The following is a 24,764-nucleotide window of genomic DNA, read 5'->3' as shown; positions in this document are numbered from 1 at the left end:
TTTTTACTTCTGAATACCCTATCATAAGCGTTTGATACTATGGCACTTTGCTATTTGGCAACATACATCACCAAGAATATGTTTAGGAGAACTTAACTTCCTTAAAAAGGATATGATAAAACTGTCAAAAATGTAATTAATGGAGTCTTTAATTATATTTAATGGAAAATTTATGTTCCTATGTTGGACTTTTAAAAATATGGGTGAGCTCACATGTTTTACACTGTTGTGAGTTACTCTGTGCCAATGGTAGACTTTTTTATTTTTTATTTTTTTGTAGCAGGGGTACGTTAGTGAGGGCTGCTCCCCTTGGCTTCAAATGTTGCAGTAAACTGATCTCCCTGAAGAACAGGTCTTAGAGCCTCCAGTCTTAAACACGATCTAACACATGTTCATTTAACTTAGCTCTTTTAAAGCCAGGCTTAAGCTCATACATTTATCTGTACATTTTCTACAGAATTACTCTTCATGTTCTAAATTTTAATGATATAAAGCTGACTTAACTGTACCACCAAATTATAAAAACCTAATGTTGAAAATTAATCCTTCATTTATAAAATCAGAAGTAGTTCAACTTGACATTAATCTTTCATTGTCATTATGAACTTAATTTGTTCCTCAAATTAATTTCTTTCCATATTATAATAAGAAAGATATTAAGCTCTTAACATTAGAATCCTTTTAAAATTTAATCTTGCATCTTCTAGGAGTGAAAAAGTCTCCTATTCATGTAGCAATGCCTTGCCCTATCAGATGATGTAACCTACCTCATTTTTTTTGATGACCCTGGAGCAGAAGAGAGCTGCAGGTAAAAGGAAGAAGTTCGAGAAGAGATGCTACCTCCTTTGATGGACAGCTTAGCCTGAGGAAAGCAGAGTTAGCAGTTCTACTCACTGATCTGGAAATGCAAACCATTTAAGTAGGGCTAAAGGCCAATGAACTAGAACTGCTGTAGTTACACTATATAATTAAATTATTTAAAAGGATATTGGAAATAGCCATTTCAGGAAAAGAGCATGTAGTATTATAGAAATAGCTGACAAACTCAATTGTGTGTGTGTGAGAGAGGTGCAAATAATGTTCCCTTTAATGTGATATTGTGTTTATTTTCAAAATAGAGCAGAAAAAAATGTTTGAACTAAAAGTTCAGGAGAAGATATACTGCAGATACGCTTCCTACTTTTAGTAAGTGGCAGTGTTCTAACCTCATTTATAGATGTTCATTAAAATTTTAAGAAGGGAATTAAGATCCTTTTCCTCAGAATGAGGTTATTAAGATTCCTCATTGGTTATTTGATTGATTGATTTTTTGCTTTCTTATTTTGAACATATTTTATTCTTTTGTAGCTTAATCCATAAAATTATCATCTGATTGTTGTGACCTTCTGCAGTTGCAAAGTTTCTAATAGTAGTTTTACCAACTACCTTCATCAGTAGGAGAATTATTTTGATAGAGCTCTAATACAAAATATGAGATAGGTTGAGATAGGGCACGTTCAGAGTGGTATGGCTGTAGACAAAATATGAAATAGATTGACTTCATGAGGAAGGAAAGAATGTTTCTAAAACGATGGTGGGCTAACCTCATGCTATTCTTTGTAAGTGTAGTTGATGTAGACATTCCACTGCCTTTAGAAGCTCATGGGATTTATTATATGTTACCTCATGTATTTAGAATGTCTGCCTTTAAGTCATTGGTGAGAATGTATTTTCAATACATGATTGTTTAATCTAGAATCTGTTTTTCAGATATTCAATCTGGATTAAGCATAAGAACTCTAGAGTCTGAGTACTTGGATTTAAATACAGGGTCTGCAAATTACTGTTTAAAATTGGGGTAAAGTGTGTAAACTTTTTCGGCCTGAGTTTTCACATCTTTAAATGAAGATGATAATAGTATATTGTTATATAGATTACATAATATTACTCATACATAATTTTTAAAATAATATTATTATCCTTCATGCTATTACTTGTCACAATCAGTTACCTTGATTTTATGTGCTTATGTTTCATGCTGTGTTGTAACCTATAGCCTATGGTTAATTTTGTTCAGATTTGGACTCCTTAAGATCATTTCACAAAAGACTCAGTAATTATATTTATATTTTCTATAAATCTCTAAAGCCTGATGCTAGAGAATAACCTTTAATATTTTTAAGGTGAATTAACCTATGGTGATACACCATTTAATACTCTTTTCTGGTAACCTACTCAGATAAAAAAGTTGTATTTTCAAAAGGAAATGGGTAAATAACAAACAGTGTATTCATACAAGTAATATTATTTTACAATTAAAATTAATGCCCTAGATATGAATCAACGGGGTAGATTCCAGAAACAGAATAGTGGGTGAGTAGTTCACAACAAAGGGAAAGTTTTCAGTAGGTGCCAACATTTCAATTCAAGCCTAGGGACAGACCTTCATGAAAACACTCAGAGAGCTTGGGGACAAAAAACCAAGTGGATACAGTTAATTGCTTGTGAACATAGTCTGTGACAGGACATAATGAGTCTGTAGTTTGGAGACTAATGCATTTCCAGATTCTGTTGAGGCAGAGAATCACTGTGAAAGAGACCTGCTACTTGCCATTTTTCATTCTTTTTGCTTGAGCTTCTTGACCTTGTAAAAGACCTCAGTAGAAGGAAGAGCTGGAGGTACTTCCAAATGCATAAGGACTGAGGAAGAAACTATGGATGAAACTGAGTCAAATTGAAAGATTACCTAGGGGTGCCTGCATGGCTTAGTCAGTTAAGCATCTGCCTTTGGCTCAGGTGCTGATCTCAGGGTCTTGAGATCAAGCCCCATGTCAGGCTCCCTGCTTAGTGGGGAGCCTGCTTCTCCCTCTTGTCCCTGCTCCTTATCTCTGTTGCTATCTCTGTCTCTCTCTCAAATAAATAAAATCTTTAAAAGAAAATAAACACCACCTAGATCCAGGGAGCCATGAGCACAGAACCTACTGAAGGAGAATCTGGAGATCTCTGGCTATAGTGGCTAGAAGTTCTTGGTGAATCTTCTCTCCATGGTCATACATGTGTCTGTACATTTTCTACTAAATTATTCTGTAATGTTCCTGAATTTTGATGATATAAAACTGACTTAACTGTACCATGAATTGTAAAAATTTAATGTTGAAAATTAATCCACTTAGAAAGTCAGAAGTAGTTCAACTTGACATTAATTTTTCATTATCTTTATGATCTTAATTTATTCCTTAAATTAATTTAGTTTTCATATTATGATTATAAAGATACTAGGCTCTTAACAATAAAATCCTTTAAAATTAAAACTGGACAAAACTGGACAAGATCATCAAAACATACTCATTTGTAGTCTCTGGAAAATGACCAAAGGAAATAAACAAAGCTTTATCTTGGTTTTCCTATAAACTTTCTAATAGCTTCTTAGTCCTCCTTATGAAATCTACCTCTTCATCAAATCATCAAATAACAGTGTTTTGACAGTTTCATGTTTCCCTTTCCCCTTTCCAGATTTGTCAAGCATTCTTCAGAGCTCATCCAATTTAGAGTTTTAAATCAAGTATATCAATGATTCCTGCATAGATATTTACAACTCTTTTTAACTACAGGTCCTGATCTCCAATTGCCACATCTCTACCTGAATATGTAAAGGGGACTTTCAAATAACATTCAAATAAAGCAGTCATTATCATCAGCTATATAACTTCTTCTCTGTCTTCTATTTCATAGTCAGCTGTGTTATGTTTCGTGTAGTGATACGAGTTTGAGGCGGTCTTGATATCTTCCATCTCTCTCATGTGTAACAGTTAATAACTCCATCCCAGCTATTAATACCCACTTCTTCCAAAGTCCAGGTACTTGTTTTATCTTGCCTGAATAATTGGGATTACTTCCATTTTTCTCCTTCCTCCAATATTGCTTGCATTAATTCATCAAAACTGCTCATAAGTTTTAGATGTTTGATGAAGCCTTTCCACATCTTATTCTGTACTCTGTACATTAAATCCAAATGTACTGATTATATATCATACTTATTTAATTTTCATCCGCTCATTTTGGCACTTTGAGGACATACGACCTGCCTTAGTAATTTCTGGTTTATAAAATTTAACACAATACCTATCTTATAGGAGATGAAGATATTATGCAGCCATTTCTGGCTATGTAAATACATATATATATATATATATATATATATATTTAAATCATTTATTTAAAATTAGATCAATTACAAAATAATTGACTTTTATCCATGATTTATTTCGAGTTATTAAATAATTGTTTTTATTGAAATAGAGCAAATCAGGCATAATTAGAATAGAAGAGCTTAAATCTTACTAAAATATACTCAATAAGTTAGGCTACTTTTAGCTGTAAGGGCGAGAAAACAGCTCAAACTGGTTTGAACAATAGGAAATGTATTATTTAAGGGAAAAAAAAGACATTCAAAGGTGGGGATGAGGATGGGTCTAGCTTTTCTGTTATGTTAGCTTAATCCACAGTCTGGGAATAAGTAGCTGGGGCAGTTTCAGATGTCACGTCCGAGTTGCGACCCCTTACAGAGCAAAAATTGAAACTAAGTTTCTAGGGCTCTTTCTGAGGAGCAAGAAAGATTTTTGATAACATCTTGAGCTAATTTCCTGTTATTTCTTATTGGCCCTTATTGGGCTATCTGCCCATTCTTGAACCTGTAATTGTTAAAGGGAAACAGATTATTGTAATTGGTTTAGAATATTTGTGATCTAATTCTTGGAATTTATCTCAGTGGATAAAGGGGGGAAGGTGGGATGGAATGGGAAGGGTCACATTCCCCAGGATCATGTGAGAATGTCTGAACAAAATTAGACTTCTTTTAGTAAACCATAAGTGGGAAATAAATGCAAAGAAAACAACCAATAGTATTCACTATACCTAAGAATTAATTATGCACTGAGCCTAACACAGCAAAGACTATAACTTTTTTATTATTCTGCCTTTCTCTTTATCTCATAGAAAGTACATTGTTAACAGGCTATAGAGGAGGAGTTACACATACTATATGAGATTTTTTCCCTTTTCATATTTTCCTCTAAATTCAATCTCATATTACTCTCTAATTTTCCCATAATGGGATACTAATCTTTAGGAATTGATTTTCCTCTGAAGTTACAGAATCATTTGATTTTGAAAGCCACATGCTATATGAAAAAAAATTTAAATAACATGCTTTGGGTTTTCATGTACTTTGTAATATTTTATTTCATGATTCACTTTTCCTAGACCCTGACCTCTGTTGTTTTTTAGCATTGGTCTCACAAGTGTCTTTTCAATTAACTATTTAGAGTTGTCCTACATTAGTATATATATGGATAGAGTTTAGAAAACAAAAGCTTAAAAACATGATGAATTTTTTAAGGAAAACAATTCTGGAATGGTTGTAGTGGTGCTGGTTTTCACTTAATCATGGGATAGAGTTTTTCTTTCTTTGAGAATTAACGTGCACAAAGATGAAATGGCGTAGTTATAAGTTGAGACAAGCTGATATCTTATTTAACTTTTTATACACAACACTAACATTTGCAACCAAAAGATACAGCTCTATGAATATAGTATCCATTTAATTTTTATATTATTTTATTTTAGAAAGTAGAGTTATCTCCTCTGTTGGCAAATTAATGGAAAATTCCATTATAAACAAAATTATGTTTATTACTACAAAGTATGTGATAGTCATAGTTGCTATTCTAAAATTATTTGAAGATTAATTATAACATTATTTTAGTGGGGAAGAAATTTAGTGGATGATGTAGATCATTTTGCTTTCCTAGAAAATTTTATATTTAAATTAACCATATTTCTATATAATGCAAATTCAGCATTATATTATGTGCCCTATAAAATAAATGAAACCTAAATTACTACATTTTGCAGAATCAGTACTTATAAAATGATATCTAGGGAATTTCATTTCTACATACCAAGCAAAATGTAATATTAGTAATTCTGTGACTTACAAATAGTTGATTTTGTTTGGCTGGAGATGAGCAAGTTTTCATTAAATTGTTAAGTAAGATACTTCGAATAAAAAATAAGAAGATATGTAAAAATCTTCACTGTCCTCTGCTCTGCTACATTTCATTCTCATTTAGCTAATTCTTCTATTTCAACCAACAAGTACAACACAGGAGTGATGGTAGAATTTAAGATATACCTACAGATGCTCTGTCCAATATCAGCTTTCTAGTGAGGTGGATGTTTAGTCTGACAATTCCAGTTTCAGAACAACTCCCATACCACTCTGGTGAAGCTATTGTCTCTGAAAAAAATAGCAACATTGGAATGAAAAAGACTCCTATATAATGCTAATAGTAAAGAAGTCGTTTTCTCTAATAATAGAGTAGTCCTGAAGGGAATGGGGCAGAATGACTCATCAGAGGTCTCACCAGCGCATGAAAATTATTACATGGAAGTCACAGTCATTTGATTGGATATATATATATATATATATATATATATATATATATATGTATACACACACACGTATCAGTATCCCAGCCTGAGTTTGAGTTTTCATGGATCAGAGAACCCCAGTTTGGTAACTGCTATAGTGTTTAAAGCAGTTCCATTAAACCTAATTACAACTTCTAATTTTACAGTAGCATGCTACCATGGACAGCAGTTATCCAGGGCCAGATTCAGACTTGCAAGGTGGCTCCAAGCTGGAGTGCAACTTGGCTTTTGGAAAATTGGCTAAATGCAAAAGGCATTCAAATAATCAAAAAATTGCCAAGAAGATGTTACTTGTGTCAGTTAAGGTACAATCAGAAGTTTGCTCATGGAACACTTAATATAAAGAATTATTAACTAGTAAAAGAGTAAATGGGACAAAGGAGTATGCTAAGGAATCCAGTACAAGAAGAAAGTACTACCTCTGGGGTGGAGGGAGAGTGAAAAAAGAGGAAATGCGTGTTCAGAAATTGCCTTCCAGTCCCTCAAAGCTAAGATTCTGACCCAGTTGCAGACGGCAAACAGCAACCACAGGAACATACAGACTGCCACTGACAAAGAAACTTGCCAGATTTCTGGGCGGAAGGTGCTCTGAAGGAGCAGGCTGCTGGGTGCTGGTGAAACTCAGTGGAAAGTAGAGCAGTCTGGTGCTAAGTCACTGGAATAGCTCACAGATGGTGGAGAAACTCACTGGATAGCGCAGTAGTGTGGGAGCTGATTCACAAGGACAGTGTCCTACGTAGCTGAGAAATTCGCTGGAGGATGGACTGTAGTTGATCCATGGGAATGATTCAGTAGGTGCTGCGCACATTTTCTGGAGCGTACAAATGGGCTAGAGCTAGTCCTAAGGAATGTCCCCCTACAGGCCAAGAAATACACTAGTGCGTGTGGGTAGGGTGGAAACGCTCTGCTAGGAGTCCTGAGGTGAGTGCCGCTCATGTCCAGCATACTGGCTGGCAGCCATGCTGAAGAAGAAATAGTACCGAAGACCAGGGAGAGAAGTCCTGAGAAATATTTACAGAGCAGAGCATTAGTAGCACAAAGGGCAAAAAAGAATGGATTGGAGCTGAGAGGCAAGAAATTGATAACTATTACAGTGCCTATTGGTGTGGCTAACATATTTTAGTAATTTCTCTTCTGCTTGGATTTAGATTATAAAAATTAGATTATAAAAATTTAGATTATAAAAATTTTATTTTTATAAAATAAAAAATATTTTAAAGACTACATTTTGGTGGTCCCTGGGTGGCTTCGTCGGTTAAGCACCTGCCTTGGCTCAGGTCATGATCCTGGAGTTCTGGGATCGAGCCCTGTGTCAGGCACCCCATTCAGCGAATAAATAAAAAATCTAAAATAAAAATAAGTAAGTAAGTAAATAAATAAATAAATAAATAAACAAATAAAGGCTACATTTTAAGTGTTGCTAAGTGTTCAATGTACAGCTTATGGGATGCTTCAAATTATTTTAGGTTCATCTTCTTCCTGAGCCACTGTTGTTGTGACCGACACTGAATATGCCCATTTGTTTCCCCAGAAACTGCCAAACAGACCAACTTAACTTACACAGAAGTCTGGTGGGGTTACCTATCTTTGGGACAAATTTTTAATAATGAACAACAGAGGAGTGGGAACTAAAAGATTGATTACTTCTCTGTGTCTCCCTCTAATAGATTCTTCCAAAGATACTAGCTGGGTCTTTTTAAGGAGAGAATGGAGCTTGGTAATAAATTAACTTATTTTCTTTCCATTAGTCTTTGTAACATGTTGTTGTAGCATCTCTCGCATTGCCGAGGCTTCATAACCACCAATACATAAAACTAAATCTTCCCTTTGGGTATTTATTTTCTTTAAAACTTACTTGGTCCAAAATAACCAGTTTCAGGAATACAAACAGACACTCAAGACAGTCAATCGGATTTTTAATCAAAAACCTATTTTAAAGCAATAGGGACCTCATTCCTCTTGGTAAGTGAGGTAATGGTCATCCTTGGCAAGAAGTGGCAATGTACTTTTTAAAGATTTTTTTCTTGTGATTAACTGGTATAGGAATATGTAGACTTTAATGTATTGAGATATCAAGTAGTCATAACATGGGGAAGAGCAGTGACACTTATGAAGATTGAGGACTTGATTTACCTATTTTTATGTTATTTTAGGCCTTACAATAACAATGTGATAAATTCAGGGCAGTGAATTTTGGTACCAGGGTAATTGCAAAGCCCTGTGGTCCTCCAGTTCATGTGGAGGCTTAAGGAGGTTGGATGATAAACTGAGTTTGGAGCCACGTTCACCTTATAGATGGCTCAATTCACTCATAGATTCATCCTATAATTATGTCCTTGATATATAATTACACACATAGACACACACATATACATACATGTGTATAATTAGAGTCTATCAACATATCTACCAACTTGGCAACTAACATTGTCATTGCATAGTTTCCCTTATCCATGGATTAAGAATATCATGGGAAGAGCAAAGTGAAGATGTAGGCAATACCTACCAGTTTATCCTTAAGATAGAAAATAGGAAGAGATACTGTGTTCTTGAATGAACGCAGAAATAGAGGCACCATCGAAGGCACCTGAAAGACTCAGTGTGGTGGTCTGCATTCAATTCATCCATCTGGCCTCTTCATGGAATGGAGAGATAATGAAGAAACTAGTGGACTTCCAGAAACTTAACAAGATCCTAGCCTTTATTGAAACCATTCTGCGGCTGTGCCATATTCACTGGGCAGAGTAACACAGTCTCCAGCATTTAGTTTGTCCAGTTGCTTTCTTTGTAATTTCATCCAAGTCAGTTCACCTTTATAGAGTAAGGGGAAGAGAGTGTTTTTACCATATGGCTTCAGGGCTATAATTCTATTCTTATTTAAAATATTACCTTTAGGAAATTTGGCCATGACTGCCTTGTGGAAAAAAAAAATCTTGTGTTCTTCATTGATAGTAGGTATATTTGGGTCATTGAGCCTTGAGTGGGTACAAAAGGAATGTGGAAACTACATGAACAGGTAGCCCAAATCCAGGTCACTTACATTTGCTTACATTCTCCCTAAATACACCTCAATTGCTAATGGTGACCTATGACCTATAACCTATAACCAGCTGAAGGAAGAGGAAAGGACTTTGATCCAAATCTCATTTCCTAATGATTTGATGCTTTGTGTTAGCATTCACTGTAAATGAGTTGCTGCCATATTATTGCCATATCAGGGTAGTTCTGAAGGATAGAGATGGAAGAAAATCTTTCTGGTAGATTTGCAATCAGTAAACCAGTCATCCACTTTCTGTGGAACAAAATTATCCTGAAACTTATATGCACTAACCTGTGTACCGAGGTAAATATGGACAGTTGCTCACCTGGTAAGAAGAAACCTGAAATACTGGTGTCAGACTAGGTCTTACAGAGGGATATATAGATAGATTTCTGTTAACAAAAGAAAAATACGTAAATCTTTGTTTCATGAAAGTTCAAGAGACAGCAACTAGCTAGCACAGAGGAAAAGAAGACACACGCTATAGAAATTAGGTAGATTTTCTCTTGCACTATTTAAGTAATTTTACAATGGGCCTGTGGGCAGGGTGGATAGAGGGACAAGGATGAGGACTACACATTATTATAACAAAATAGAATTCTTCTCACCAAGCCATTTCGCTGTTGACATCTGCAAATGCCCAACTTACCAGGAAAGAAAGATGCTGAGTCCTTGATACTGCATAGGGAAGCCTGACTGCCAGCTGAAGGCAGGTCAATTACATTAGCCTCCTTGCACTTCGAAAGGTACATCTATTCATTTTTATCAGAATTAATACATAATCCAGGAAAGAGGGACTCTGTCCCTGACTGTGGCATCTATACATCATCATCATCTGAAGGCTTATAGAATATCTGTCCATGAATGGTATCAAAAACAATTTTGCTTCAGACCAAGAGGTACTTTTAATACAAAAAAGTTGGAGCAATAGGCTTAGGAACATAGATATCACTAATATTAGTGTATGTTCTATCAGTGAGAAATAACTAGACTGATTAGAGTTGAGAGCATATGTAAGTTTGGGAGGAAAAGTCTTATGGAGTTTCAGTGCTGCCTTCCATGAATCGCAATGTGCACTGAACCATTTGCCAACATATGGTAGCATGTTCCAGCAGCTAGTTTAAATGGACCAGAGAGCCAAGGGATTGAAGCGGGATAAGATGTCTGACCATCACGCCCACTGAGTCACTTGAAATTTTATTTCTTCTCACTGCAGCTTTAAGTTTTGCCAGAAAAGATGTCCAAGTTTTCAAGGGGAAAACGCTTCTGCCAGGGGGCATTTGAATGGTGATGCGGAACTAGAAACTGCTACTAACATCTGTCCATTTGCAGGTCCCCATGCCAGCTGAAGTGCTGGCCAGGTGTGAAGAAAATCTAGAATGTATAGTGATGTGATGAAGGGAGTTTCAGCAGGGAAAGCTAAAGCTCCTTTTTTTGTAAAGTAATGTTCTTTCTTAAGTGTTGTAGGATATGGAGATGAGATCGCCACATAGATTCTGCCTAATTTAACTTGTACTTTCAAAGTTGGTAAAGAAGTTTTGTTTTTCCCAAAGTTGTGTCCCGTTTTGCAGTATGGAACCCAAATATAGTAGGAGGGCACAATCGGATCTGAATACCACAAAGAATGGACTATATCAGGCACATCTTCTGCACTGCATTGTATTTTCTAAATGTTACCTCTTTCCCGGGCTCTGGGCCCATGTTCAACCCCAGTAGTTCCCATAGGGACCAACTCCATAGACCTTCAAGGTTCTGTCTCCTAAGGCCAATGTCTAGAGTCTTGGCTCCTTCAATGAATTCTGGACTCACATATAGCACTATTTTTCAGAGTATGGGACCAAGATATCATAGGAGTTGCATAAGGGACCAGGCAATGCATTTCAGAAATTTGAAGTTAATTCCTTGTAGGGCCACTTTTGACCAATGGGGGAGAGGTGGCAATAGAGTGTCAACAGTGAAGTCTCTTCTCCATGCTCTCTTCTAATAAACCAGTCCAAAGTGTAGCGTTTCTGTGGTTACCACAGAGACTGCCCAGAGCCATCTCACATGGCTCAGTGACCAGTCATTGCTCTTCATGCAGTGGCAGCCAGCTTAATAACATATACTCTCTATTTGCTTCCCATTCTTGCCTGCCTCATAACATTTTCCCCTCCCTCTCGCTGTCCTGGGATTGCACCCAGTTAGGTATTACTACTCAGGTTCTTCTCAGGTTTTCTGTAGGACTCGGCCTAAGACACAAGAAAATATACTTGAATGCAAATTTTCTCAATACATAGGAGCATTTGAATTTTTTAAAAAAGATTTTATTTATTTATTTGACAGAGAGAGAGAGAGAGAGAGACAGCCAGCTAGAGAAGGAACACAAGCAGGGGGAGTGGGAGAGGGATGAGCAGGCTTCCCAGCGGAGCAGGGAGCCCGATGCAGGGCTCGATCCCAGGACCCTGGGATCGAGCCCTGAGCCAAAGGCAGACGCTTAACAACTGAGCCACCCAGGCATCGCAGGAACATTTGAATTTTTATCATCCCAATCTCTAAGTCAGGTCAAGCAATAGTAGAGTCTTGCACTGTCTTGAAATACATAATAAGTATAAATTATATTGTTAAGTTGTAGAATAAGTTAGCCATATGCTTTCTTTTAAAGGGCTATATTTAAAAAATAGTGGTTCGGTTCAATTTATCAGTGAGGTCAGCATTAGCAGATGATCATAATAATGTTTGATAAAGCCAAGTTGTTTTGACAAAATGGTTTATACTTGTAATTGAATAAACACTCCTTCTTTGTAACAGATATAACAAATACAGTTTCTTAGAATACATTCATATTTTCAGGCAAGATGAGAAATTGAGTCCTTGGATTATTACATTTATTTTTAAATATTAAAAGAAGCTCTTCTCACTTCTTAAATTGTCAGTAAATAACTTGTCTTCATGACGAACTCATAGAAAACTAGACTGTAAATATTCAGTGATATCTTATCTATCTAAAAATAAGCCTGAAGGCTCTGATTTTACCTTGAATCCAGTCTATGCTGACTAAAACATCACTTACTACTGGGAAAGTATATCTCTTTAAAATACAGTAAGTTGACCTGGTGGAATAAATCGTATCATCCTGGTCTCATTTATTTAGAAACTCTATTTTATTTGTTTATGCCACACAAACACACAACATGAATGTGTGCAAATGGATTCCAGAGAACCTTTAGTATTTGTGCTCTGCAGATAAGTAGCCGTTCTAATAATGGCATATAGCTTTTATAAAGCCATTGTCAATCACTGAGAAAAGTAGTCTTTCATGTAAATATATTTTCCACATTCTACCACCCTAGTCTTGTGTTAGATAAAGTAAGAGTATAATTCTCTGTTCTTGACCTTCATACGTGCCGTGCACTTTGAGAGAGAAAAGTACTCTAAAATATATTTATCATTATCACCATTATTATTATTCACAAATCGTGTGACTGACAGGGCCATTTCCCAAGTTATTTTTTCTTTCAATCACAAGTTCTCATTCTTGACCCAGAGGCAAAAATGTTATGCAAAGTGAGATAGTTAAAAGGGGAAGAGTACATCTTTCTGAACATAATAACGCTCCCACCGTAACATCTCAGGAAGCTACAAAGCTTTCTTTGTTATTGGAGGTGCCTCTGAGGGGATTATAAGTTATTGCATTTACTTAAGGAGGCAATAACGGTACGAAGGCTTTCCTGAATTTGTTATGAGACATTTTGGACACCTGTGACATGGGTCTATTATTTATATTCAGGAGAGTGGTGTCTCACTACAGCAAAATAATTGGTGTAAAAACTAAACTTTCAAACAACATTGTTGAATTCAGTAATTGTGCAAACTGAATTTTATTTAATAATAAAATCCCAAAATCAGAGAAACTTAGTGTCTGAGGGTTATTTTTCATGGTCTTTTGCTCCCTTACTTGTTATGTCATTTTGCATTTGCTTTCAATTTTTCAATGACAGTGAGGTCACCACTTCACAATGAAAACCAGTCCTTCTAGAAGGTGTCTGGAGAGGGATTTGCCTATGTATAGAAAAGAGAAATACTTAGGAATCACTAACATAAACATGATGGCATTTCATTAATTCAGCCCAACTAGAGGAAGCATTTTAAAAATCTGAAATGTAGATTATTTTAAAGAGTTCTAGTCATTCCCAGGGCATCCAGCAATTAAAGCTAATGTACAAATACTGCCAAGTAGAAATCCTGCAAAACCCTATTTAATGCACAAATAAGCCTCATTTTTAATTACAATTGGTATGCAAAAGGTTGCTTCTAATTTAATTGAAAAGAGATCATTTCCTTAAGTAGAACATTTCCTCCCTCATATCTTATTTACATTATTAATTTGCTTGCCAATTTTATTTTTTAAATTTTTTTCTTGCCAATTAAAAAAATAAACAGTACAAAGATAAACTTCAGTCCAGTGCTTGTCTGAATCAGCATAAAATCAGTTGAAAGTTATCCATAATGAACAACTGAAAACATTAACTTTTATTTATGGGTTATGAGCCCATTTTCAGGTGCTATTACTGATTAAATTTGTCTGTATGTGTGGTTTAAACATTAGTTGTATACATTTGAATAGCTTATTTTATGGACTAAGTAAAACAATGTAACAAAAAACTTTATAAGAATTTTGTTGTATCAAAACATGAAATTCAGGGGTGAGATACAAGCTTTTCCTTTTAATTAACTGTATACACCCTCAGAAAGAAGGAAGCTTCGCTGCATCAAAAGTTCCTAAGAAAGCACCTCCCCTGCTCAGCAGGAAGCCTGCTTCTCCCTCTCTCTCTGCTCTCTCTCAAATAAATAAATAAAATTTATTTTTAAAAAAGTTCCTAAGAAATTTATGTGAAATCATTTGCTTTTTCTTTATAATGTATAATATTTATTTGTGGGTGTTATTTTAGCAGGTATATATTGTATTTCTCATTAGAAATTAGTTTTAAAAATCAATGCGTTCTTTTTATTAAGCCTAATCTTGCATGCTGTGTTTATTAGTGTTTTTTTAATTTACAAACAAATAAAAAGACAATATATATTTTAGGATCTAAAGAAAAAATATTCTCCACCCTTTTGGCCACAGAATTTCTTTTCTAAACTTTGCAGGAGCTCTGATTGTATCTTTTGTTATATAATCAGTTTTAATGTGATATTTTAATGTGAATAGTTTTATTCCATCAAATGAAAGGCCTCATAGTGATGAATTATGTGTAATTAAACTGTAATTAAACTGTAATTAAACTGTGATTACTACTACAAGTGGCATTGTAAAAATCTTCCATGAACACATTTTTTAACGTACACAATTATTTTCTTAGACAATAATTCCAGAAACAAAATATTGCATTGTAGTGGGATTTATTTTTTATACGATCTTTTTCTCCAGAAACACTACTAACAGAAATGGAAATGTGGAGGACACCACTTTTTTGCACCAACTTTCTTAACTGTTTTTTTGACAAATTCATAATTTATGTACCTAATATAATTTTCACTTGATTACAAATGATTTTAGAATTTTTACAACCTTTCCATCCCTAGTGATCATTTGTGTTGACTCTTGTATGACTTTTCTCTCATTTCCTTTGTTGTATTTTCTAAGTTTAATTTATGAAGCTATATAGATCTGTCTTAAAGACAGATCTTTAAGATCTGTGCTCTTGCTAGTGTATCTTAACCACATCCCCAAATTAAATAAGTAACATCAATTTTCCTGTAGTATGTATATGGATCATTTTATATGTAAAGATTTATTTCATCAGAAATTGTTTAGGGCATTTTATAAGAAAATAATTGAATTTATTTGTTGTCTCCAAATGGCCATTTCTTCACACACCAGGCATAAGATGGTGTACTTACTATCCACTACCATGAAAACTTAATTGAATTTGTTCCAGAGCTCTTTTTGACAATGACTTGTCTATGTTTGTCACTGATTCATATTATTCTAATTATAGTTGCTCTATCATATACTTTAAATTTTTGTGGAGATAAAGTCATCTAATTACTTTTCATGTTATAATTTTTCTGGTCTATTGTGAAATACTGGTTTCTAGTGGTGTTTAAGGATATTTTCAGTGTCAATTGATGTTTCACTGAAATTATTGCTGTGGATAAATTGATTATATAACCTGAAGAGAATTGGCCTCGTTCTATCCACAAGCAATTTTAATTCAAACTACCCAAAAGCAAGAACCAAGGTAGAATAAACTTCCATCTCTAGCAATGTACCGTTGATCTAAAATTTTTATTTTGTTTTCAGGAATTTTCAGAATCACGCCTGGCCTTAGAAAATGAGTGACAAAGATTATTGTCTGCTTACTTTTCAGACAAATTAAACGAATTATTTTGACCTTATCAAGTTGATTATGATTTTACATTTTAGACATATGTGTATATAATCTTTATTTCAATATATTGGTGGTTATTAAATGCACAGATTTGTGAGGTAAAATGAAATGAGATTTGACAAATACAGAGACCCGTGTAATATTTCTATATGCCCAGATACTTCCCTAATGCTTTCTGCAGTCAACACCCCTCCCAACCGCAAGGCCCATTCTCAAATTTCATGGCATGAAAGAATCCAAAGTGTATTTTCTTTGTGTGCCTATTTTAACTCAATATAACTAAGATTATTCCATGACATGGTGTGCATCAGGTTTTTTTAAATTTTTATTTCAGAATATTTTTTTTAAAGATTTATTTTACTTGGAGAGACAGAATGAATGTGGGAAGGGAGGAGGGAGAGAAATCTCAAGCTGACTCTGGACGAGTGTGGAGCCGCACCTGGGGCTCCACCCCACAACCTTGAGATCACAACCTGAGCTGAAATCAAGAGTCCTGCACTCAACCGATGGAGCCACCCAGGAACACCAGAATAATACTCCATTTTTGTATATTTTCCAAAATATGTGTATTTATTCTTCTGTTGACAGACATTTCAGTTATTTACAATATGAGTGATTATGAATGAAACTGCTACATACTTTTATGTATAATGTTTCATTTCTCTTGGGAAAATTATCTAAGAGTGGAATTGTTGGGTGACACATTGGAGGTTTTGTTTTGTTTTGTTTTTTAACTGCCAAACCGTTTTCCCTCAGTGACTATGCCATTTTGTATTTCCACAGCTTCCTACAAGAGTTCTAATTGCCTTAAACAGTTTCCAACACTTGATGTTGCCTTTTAAATATTTTGCATCCCAGTGTTTATGTGGTTATTGCACAGTAGTTTCAACTTCCGTTTCTCTGATGCCTAATTATTTTGAACATCTTTTTTTTTAAAGATTTTATTTATTTATTCCACAGAGATAGAGACAGCCAGCGAGAGAGGGAACACAAGCAGGGGTTGTGGGAGAGGAAGAAGCAGGCTCCCAGCAGAGGAGCCTGATGTGGGGCTCGATCCCATAACGCCAGGATCACGCCCTGAGCCGAAGGCAGACGCTTAACCGCTGTGCCACCCAGGCGCCCCTATTTTGAACATCTTTTAATGTACACATACTAGACATTCATATATTTTATAGGTCCATTGCGATCTATTACAATTACTTTTATTTGGGGTTAGTCTTCTTGATATTATGATTTATATAATCCACACACTACACACCCTCACAGACACACATGCATATATAAATTACATATATATGTGAAATTTTCTTCTAGCCTGTGTGCTTTTTTAATTTTTTTAGTGTTAACATTTTAAATGCAAAATATTTTTAAAAATACAGATTATAATTGTTACTTTCATTGTTAGCAACTTTTGAGTCTATCTGAGAAACTTACCTATCTCAAATTCATGAAAAAGTTCTCATACGTTTTGTTACAGAATTTCATATTTGTATCTTTTACATTTTAGTTCAGATCCACTTTAAATTAAGCTTATATAAGCTTTGAGGCTGTAGCAGAGGTTTATTTTGTTTTTCTCTTGTGGCTATCCTGGGGCTAAGAATGCAAATATACAAAGAATAGCATGACTGGCCAAAGGGCCTTAGTCCTTGACTGCATTTCCCTCAGAGACTGTGAGGGATTAGCTGTGCCCTAAATCTGGTTGGGGAGGGCAGCTTTCCTCCGCATGGCCTGCCAGTCTATGCTTTTGTAATCCCCTATTACTGGGTCTGTCAGAGCCCAGGTAGATTTTCAACCAGGAGCCGAACTCCCCCAGTGGCTTTTCTAATTCCAAAAATAAATGCCTTTGGCATTTAGGAGATCACTTCACTCTACATGTCCATACCTTTAATGTCCCTGAGCCCTGCACAATCCCTGTTAATTGTGTTCTCTCAACCTTATAGTATGCACTTTCTGCTAGGACCCTCGGTATCTTTCCCTGCATGCTTGCACTTTGCTGTCAGCGGGGACAGTGGGGAATAGTCACAAGTATTTATTGGACCCTACCTTTCCATTTCCTATTCTAACAGGAAGTGCCTTGCTCTTTAGGGTCTAGCTGCTTCCGCAGTTGTGTACTCTAACATCCACTTCCCCAGTTCAATGGAAATGTTATGAGTTTAGGTTCTATCTCCTACGTTCTCTGAGCAGAAGTCTGAAAACTGTTCTAAGGCAGAGAGCCGGAATGAAGATAAGGCTACTTCGTGTGTGTTTCTTTTCTAAGGATTTTAGCTCTCTGCACTTTATTGTTCAATACCTGACACCTTGCGCTTTGTCTAGTGTTACGGTTCTGGAGGCAGGATGGGAAACCTAGGATCAGCAATTCACCACTGATTAGTAATAAAGGTCTCCCTATGCTGTGATTATATTTTTGCACTGAAATTGGCCTTCTATTTTGTCAACATCATGTAATCTGAAGGACAAAAAAAAAACCCCAATATTATATAGTAATAGACAAATCCTTGAATTTCATTATTTCCTAAGAAATACAACAAAATATTAATTAATATTAATTATTTATTCCAGTTCAGGTATAAATATTTAATATAAATTATAAGTATAACCACTAAACTTGAAAATGGTAAAATAGAATAATGGTAAAATTGTTCTAGAAAACTCAAACAGGTAACTGCCCTGGTCAAGAAATAAAATAACATGCTGGCTAACACAATTACAGTTGATGTTCTATAATGGAAAAAAAAAAAGAAAATACTAAAAAAGATTAATAATTTTAATTGGTTAATGTAATTAAGTCTCTCAAACCTTATCAATAGTTATGTAACAAAAATCAAAATATTTACATTCACAAAGATAAAAGACATTTTGAAGAATTTGTGGTATTATATTTATAGTAAACATGCTTAAGTCCAAATGGCAGACACAAGTTAGGAGAAATCCATGTAACTAATATAAAAATAACCAATTTTGTGAAAATTTAATCATCTTTACCTGAAAAATTTCTTAGTAAATTGGCTTTTCATGACACTTATTTTGAAATTATATAATTTTCTTTCATTATATGTAGATTCATGTTTTTCTCCTTTTTTCAGAGTTGGTTTTGAGAATATATAATTTCCTAGTAATACTGCATCTATTTTTGTTTCTTACTGGCACACGAATTAGGTGTGAATCATGATTTTAGTCTTTAGATCTGTGGTCGTGCCAAAACTCTTTTTTAATATTGTATAATTATTTTTATTTGTTCTCTTTGCTTTGGTTAACCTCTCCACAGTTTAGTTGTGTTAACAATTTTTACATTTATTGATTGATTTCAACTTATTTCAAATTATTAATGTTTTATAATTATTTATTTTCTTCTGCTTTGTTTTGTTTAAGGCTTTTTTGTCTTGATTTATGTTTAGCTAAGCAGTGAGATAAAAATTTTTAAGTTTAGTTATATTACTTCTATAGTCTTTGTTTTGTTAAAAAATTTAGATTTAAACAGTGAACTTATATTTATTATTATTATTAAATTTATTCTCTTTTAATATTGGAATGATTTAAAACTCATTATATATACATCTCACTTTATCTTTTTTCCATTATTTTGTCCATTTTGAAATTTATTTCTCTAATTTTCATTATTTTTAGGTAATCTGCAATTTCTTTTGATTTTTCCTTTGATGAAAAGCTTACTTTAAAAGTTTACCTTTATTCTTAAATTTAGGGTATTGCATAATCTTTCTTTGTCATTATTTGCTCTTTTACAATACAATACAATGGCATTGTATTCTGAAAATTTATCCTGTAAAAGTATTGTTTTCATTTATTAAGATTTTATTTACTTAATATGTGAAAAAAATTTGAAATGTTCTAGGGACATAAAAAGAGACTACCTTCTCTTGCAGAGATGCCTGATATTGAAAAACATGTTAATAAAGAGAGATCTATGTGAATATACACACACATTATTAAAAGTGTTGATAGTCTCATTTTCATTTAGTTTCCCAGAACAAAGATTAAAAAGAAGAATAAAGTGTTCTGATACAGATAAATATTTCTTTTTTGCATCTAAGTTATTATTATAAACATATTTATATTGCAGATTTAAAAAATTTTATCTTCATAAAATATGACTCACTGTACTGGTGCTTTTTTCAATTGTGTTATGTATATACATGACTGATATATATATTGGCTCCTGATCACTTTTGGTTTTCATTTAGTTGATTTTGGACTCTACTTTAAATTTAACAGTTTCCTGTAGTTTTATTTTAATTTGAAACAAATAAGATATATATATGAATTTGCTTATAACTGTGTATCTATAGAATAGATACATTGTCTCTTTGCTTTCCTTTTGTATGGTACCTTTAAAAAAATTTTTTTTTTCTTTATTGATTTGAGAGAGAGGGAGAGCAAGCACTAGCTGACGGGAGGGGCAGAGAGAGAAGCAGACTCCTTGCTGAGCAGGGAGCCCAAAGCATGGGTAGATCCTAGAACCCTGAGATCATGACCTGAGCCGAAGGCAGAAGCTTAACGGACTGAGCCACCCAAGCACCCCTGTATGTATCTTCTTAAATAATTGTTTGTCTTTAGGTATTCCCTCTGTATCTCCATTTTAAAAAATATTTTCTTTTCTCCATTTTTATGATACAATGATAATGCCTAGTGTTTTGCTTCAAGTAGTGCTTACTTTTAATATCATTTTGTCAGTTTTAAAACTGAATTAGCAACTAAATTAGATCTCAGATTATTTAAAATGTGCAATTAAATGGTTTTACTTCAAATCTTCCAAGTCTTCTTACCCCAAGCACTTATGAATCATAAACATAATCAGGAGTTCCGCGTTGAGATTATCCCTATTGTGTTAGTTTCTTCACATATTATCTTTTTTGTGTTTCTTTTGTTTTTTGTTTTACATGTGCCTACTGCTTCAAAACTGATTCCACAGCATTTATTTATCTATCATCTATCTATCTATCTATCTATCTATCTATCTATCTATCTATTTATCATCATCTATCTATCATCTATCATCTATCTATCTATCTATCATCTATCATCTATCATCTATTTTTGTTTTTTATTTGAATTCAGTTAATTAGGATATAATGTATTATTCGTTTCAGAGGTATAGGTTGTGATTCATCACTTATGTAATACCCAGTGCTCATTACATCATGTGCCTTCTTTAATGTCCATCACCCAGTTACCCTGTCTGCCAACCCCCCTCACCTCCAACAACCCTCAGTATATTTCCTGTGATTAAGTCTCTTATGGTTTCGTCTTGTTTTATTTTTCTCTCTTGCCCTATGATCCCCTGTTTTGTTTCTTCAATTCCACATATGAATGAGATCATATGATAATTGTCTTTCTCTGATTGACTTATTTCTCCTACCATTATACCCTCTAGTTCCATCCACAATGTTGCAAATGACAAGACTTCATATTTTTGATGGCTGAGTAGTATTCCAGTGTGTGTGTGTGTGTGTGTGTGTGTGTGTGTGTGTGTGTGTGTGTGTGTATCCATTTATCTGTCATTGGACATCTGGGCTCTTTCTATAGTTTGACTATTGTGGACACTGCCGCTATAAACATTGGGGTGCAGGTGCCCCTTTGGATCACTACCTTTGTATTTTTACAGTAAATCCCTAGTAGGAAAATTGCTGGGTTGTAGGGTAGCTCTATTTTCAGGATTTTGAGGAACCTCCATACTGTTTTCCAGAGTGGCTGCACCAGCTTGCATTCCCACCATAGCATTTATTTAGAACAAGGCTTTTCCACTGTGGCACTATTAGCATTTGGGGCCACATGGTTCTTTGTTATGGGGAACTATCCTGAGCATTGTAGGGTATTTTTCAACCTCCCCACACTCGTAACACTCAAAAATGTCTACAGACTTTGCCAATGGTCTTCTGAAGGTAATAGTACCACAGATTAAGACAATCTTTATTTTAGCTAATTTTAGTTGTCTAGCACTTTTGTGTTTATCATTCCTGTTTTCTAAAATCCTTGTTTCAAGTCAGTTCAGTATCATTTTCCAGCAGTAGTTTATTATATATATGCCCTGCTCTTTGTTTATCTAACTATGTATTTCTGTTTCATTCATTCATGGAAGTTTATTTGTTTAGGTGCACAATCTAAGGGGTAAACTCGTGTAATTGCTTACAATTGTACAATCACAATAGAGCCTTTTTCTCATTAAAAGTTTCCTACTTTCCTGTTGGACCCAACCCTGGCTCTGGGAACTCTTTGATCTCTTTCATCTGCCTTCAGTCACTATAATAATTGCTTTTTAAAAACTGCATATTTTTGGAATTATATAGTATATCATTTTTCTGCTTGACTCTTCACTTGGAATACTATTCTGAATTCACTCATGTTGTTACATGTATTAGTATTGTATTTCCTTTTATTTCTGAGTATTATCCATTGTACTGCTATGCTAGAATTTGTTTATTCATTTGCCACTTATGGGAACATATGCTTGCTTCTAGATTTTGGCTATGACATGTCCATATCTTTGTGTGGGCAAATTATTTCATTTCTCTTGGGTAAATACCTAGGAGGGAGATTGCTGGAAATATGGCAAGCATATGTTCACCTTTATAAGATATTGCCATACTGCTCTCCAAAGTGGCTGTGTCACTCTGCATTCACATCATGAATCCACAAAATTTCCAGTCGGTTCATATGCTCACTCACAATTGGTATGTCAGTCTTTAACTGTTCTGATGGGTGTGTACTGGTATCTCATTGTTGTTTTAATTTGCATTTTTCTCATGAATATTGATGTTCAGCATATTTCCAGTGCTTATTAGCCATATATATATATGGCTATAATATATATGGTCATAAATATATATATATATTTATATAAATTATATAAATATATATATATTTAATTCGGAAGTATATGTTCCAGTCGTGTCTTTTTAAAAATTGGATTGTTTATCTTCTTATCATTGAGTTGTAAGACTTCTGCATATATTCTGAATTTAAGCTCTTTGTCAGATAAATGTTTCCAAAGATTTTTTCCAAGTGTACTTGCCTTCTTAATAATATCTTCCACTGTGTAAAATGCTTTATTTTATTTATTTATTATATATTTATTTATTGGGGGGGGGAGGGACAGAGGGAGAAGGAAAAGCTCAGCAGGGAGTCTTATGCAGGGCTTGATCCCAGCACCCTGGGATCATGACCTGAGCTGAAGGTGGGTGCTTAACTGACTGAGCCACCCAGGCATCCTTTTGATTTAAATATTTTAATTTATTGAATTCCCTTTTATCATTTTTTTCTATGTAAAGTGCTTCTTTTGCTATCTTTGAAAAATCTTTAACTCAATATACAAAGATTTTCTCCTGTATTCTTCAAAATATGATCTCCTTTGTTGCTTGTTAGCCTGGATTACTGATCAAAGCTAGGAACTATTATTGGTGTGGGGACTTCATTCTACTTCTCCATAAATCCAATTCTTTACATTAAAATATGTTTATAGTGAATCTACTCCATTTGCTCACCCAATGTCATGGTAGTTAGTCCTTGGATACAGAAGAATATTAGTCAAGGACAGAGCCATGGGACTACAGTCCCAACTGTGCAATCCAGAATTTAGGCTGCCTTGATCCTGGTGTGGACACAATATGAAAGCAAGATCTGAGAAAATGACTACTTTGGTTGCAAGCAAGCAAGTACAAGACAGAGACTCAAAACCCAAAAGGTCAGAACCATGCTTGAATATCAACTTCCTGTCTGAATTCAAATGTCAGATGTTAGTTCTCCATTATGGGTGAATAAAGGATGGAGAAAAAGAGGAAGTCTTCCTTCCAGTTAGTTCCCCCGAAGCTTGTGTGCTTTTCCAGCCCTTGTTCTATTGGATTGCAGGAGTAATAGAAGGAGTTACCTATGGATTTGACACATATTGTTCAAATTTACTGTGTGCTTAATTATTTTTGTTTCTTTTCAAAAATGTATTAATTTGGATTGCCGGCTTAGCTACAGTACTGATGCACCACTTACTTTGGGACCTGGCCAATTATTTAGGATGTTAATGTAACAGTGTCTTCCCTCCAATTTGTTTACTGTCTAGACCAAGTGAAGCCAGGCCAATTACACCATGTACTGGGCATGAATGTCCTTTAATTTCTACTGATATAAGCATTAGCAACATGTATGTATATATGTATTTTGTATGTACCTCCAACTCTTGAGCCATTATATTTTAAGTTCTTCTCAGACTAATAATATTAACTTATACTTTATTAAAATGGGAAATTCAGAAAGAAAGGCTAAGGTATTTTGTGATTGCTGTTTTCAGAGTTAGTGCTTTAGTCAGTTAAGTGCAAAACCTTTTTGGGAGGGCTGTTGGGTGTGTTTTCGTAGTGTCTGTATTTTCAGGTTCCGCTGATATATTCAACCTTCTGCTGACAATTGGGTTATCAACTTTGAGAGAGGATTCTTAAGACTGTATAACCACAGTAATTGAAATCATGAAGAGGTGAGTGGAACTGCCAACTGACAAGAATGTAATAAAGAGTAGAATATTTGTAGAAATTTGTATATTTTGAGAAGTGCAAATAAGTGCTGTCAGCAAAGGGAATATAAAAAGGTGGATTTAGAAGTGGAGAAAAACTGGGTATACACACTGCATTGAAATATAAGCATGAAGATTTAGAAGACAGAGAAAGAGATGCCATCAATTGGACAAACAGTGCAAATAACAGAAAGTTATATATGAAACTTGGCACCATATTGGTTATCGAGAGTAGGTTATTAAGTATTGTGGAATGTCCTACAAAGAATTAAAATGATGATACAATGAATAATGTTATTGCATGCAGGTGTCCTCTCTCATAAAAATTTAAATAATTATTTGTTTTCTTTATGTTAGAAAATTTCAGTCAGTT

The sequence above is a fragment of the Ursus americanus genome, chromosome 2 (assembly GCF_024610735.1).
Source record: "Ursus americanus isolate L20-20 chromosome 2, mUrsAme1.1.p, whole genome shotgun sequence".
NCBI classification, from domain to species: Eukaryota; Metazoa; Chordata; class Mammalia; order Carnivora; family Ursidae; genus Ursus; species Ursus americanus.
The sequence above is the reverse complement of the archived record's forward strand: the minus strand, read 5'-3'. Positions refer to the sequence as shown.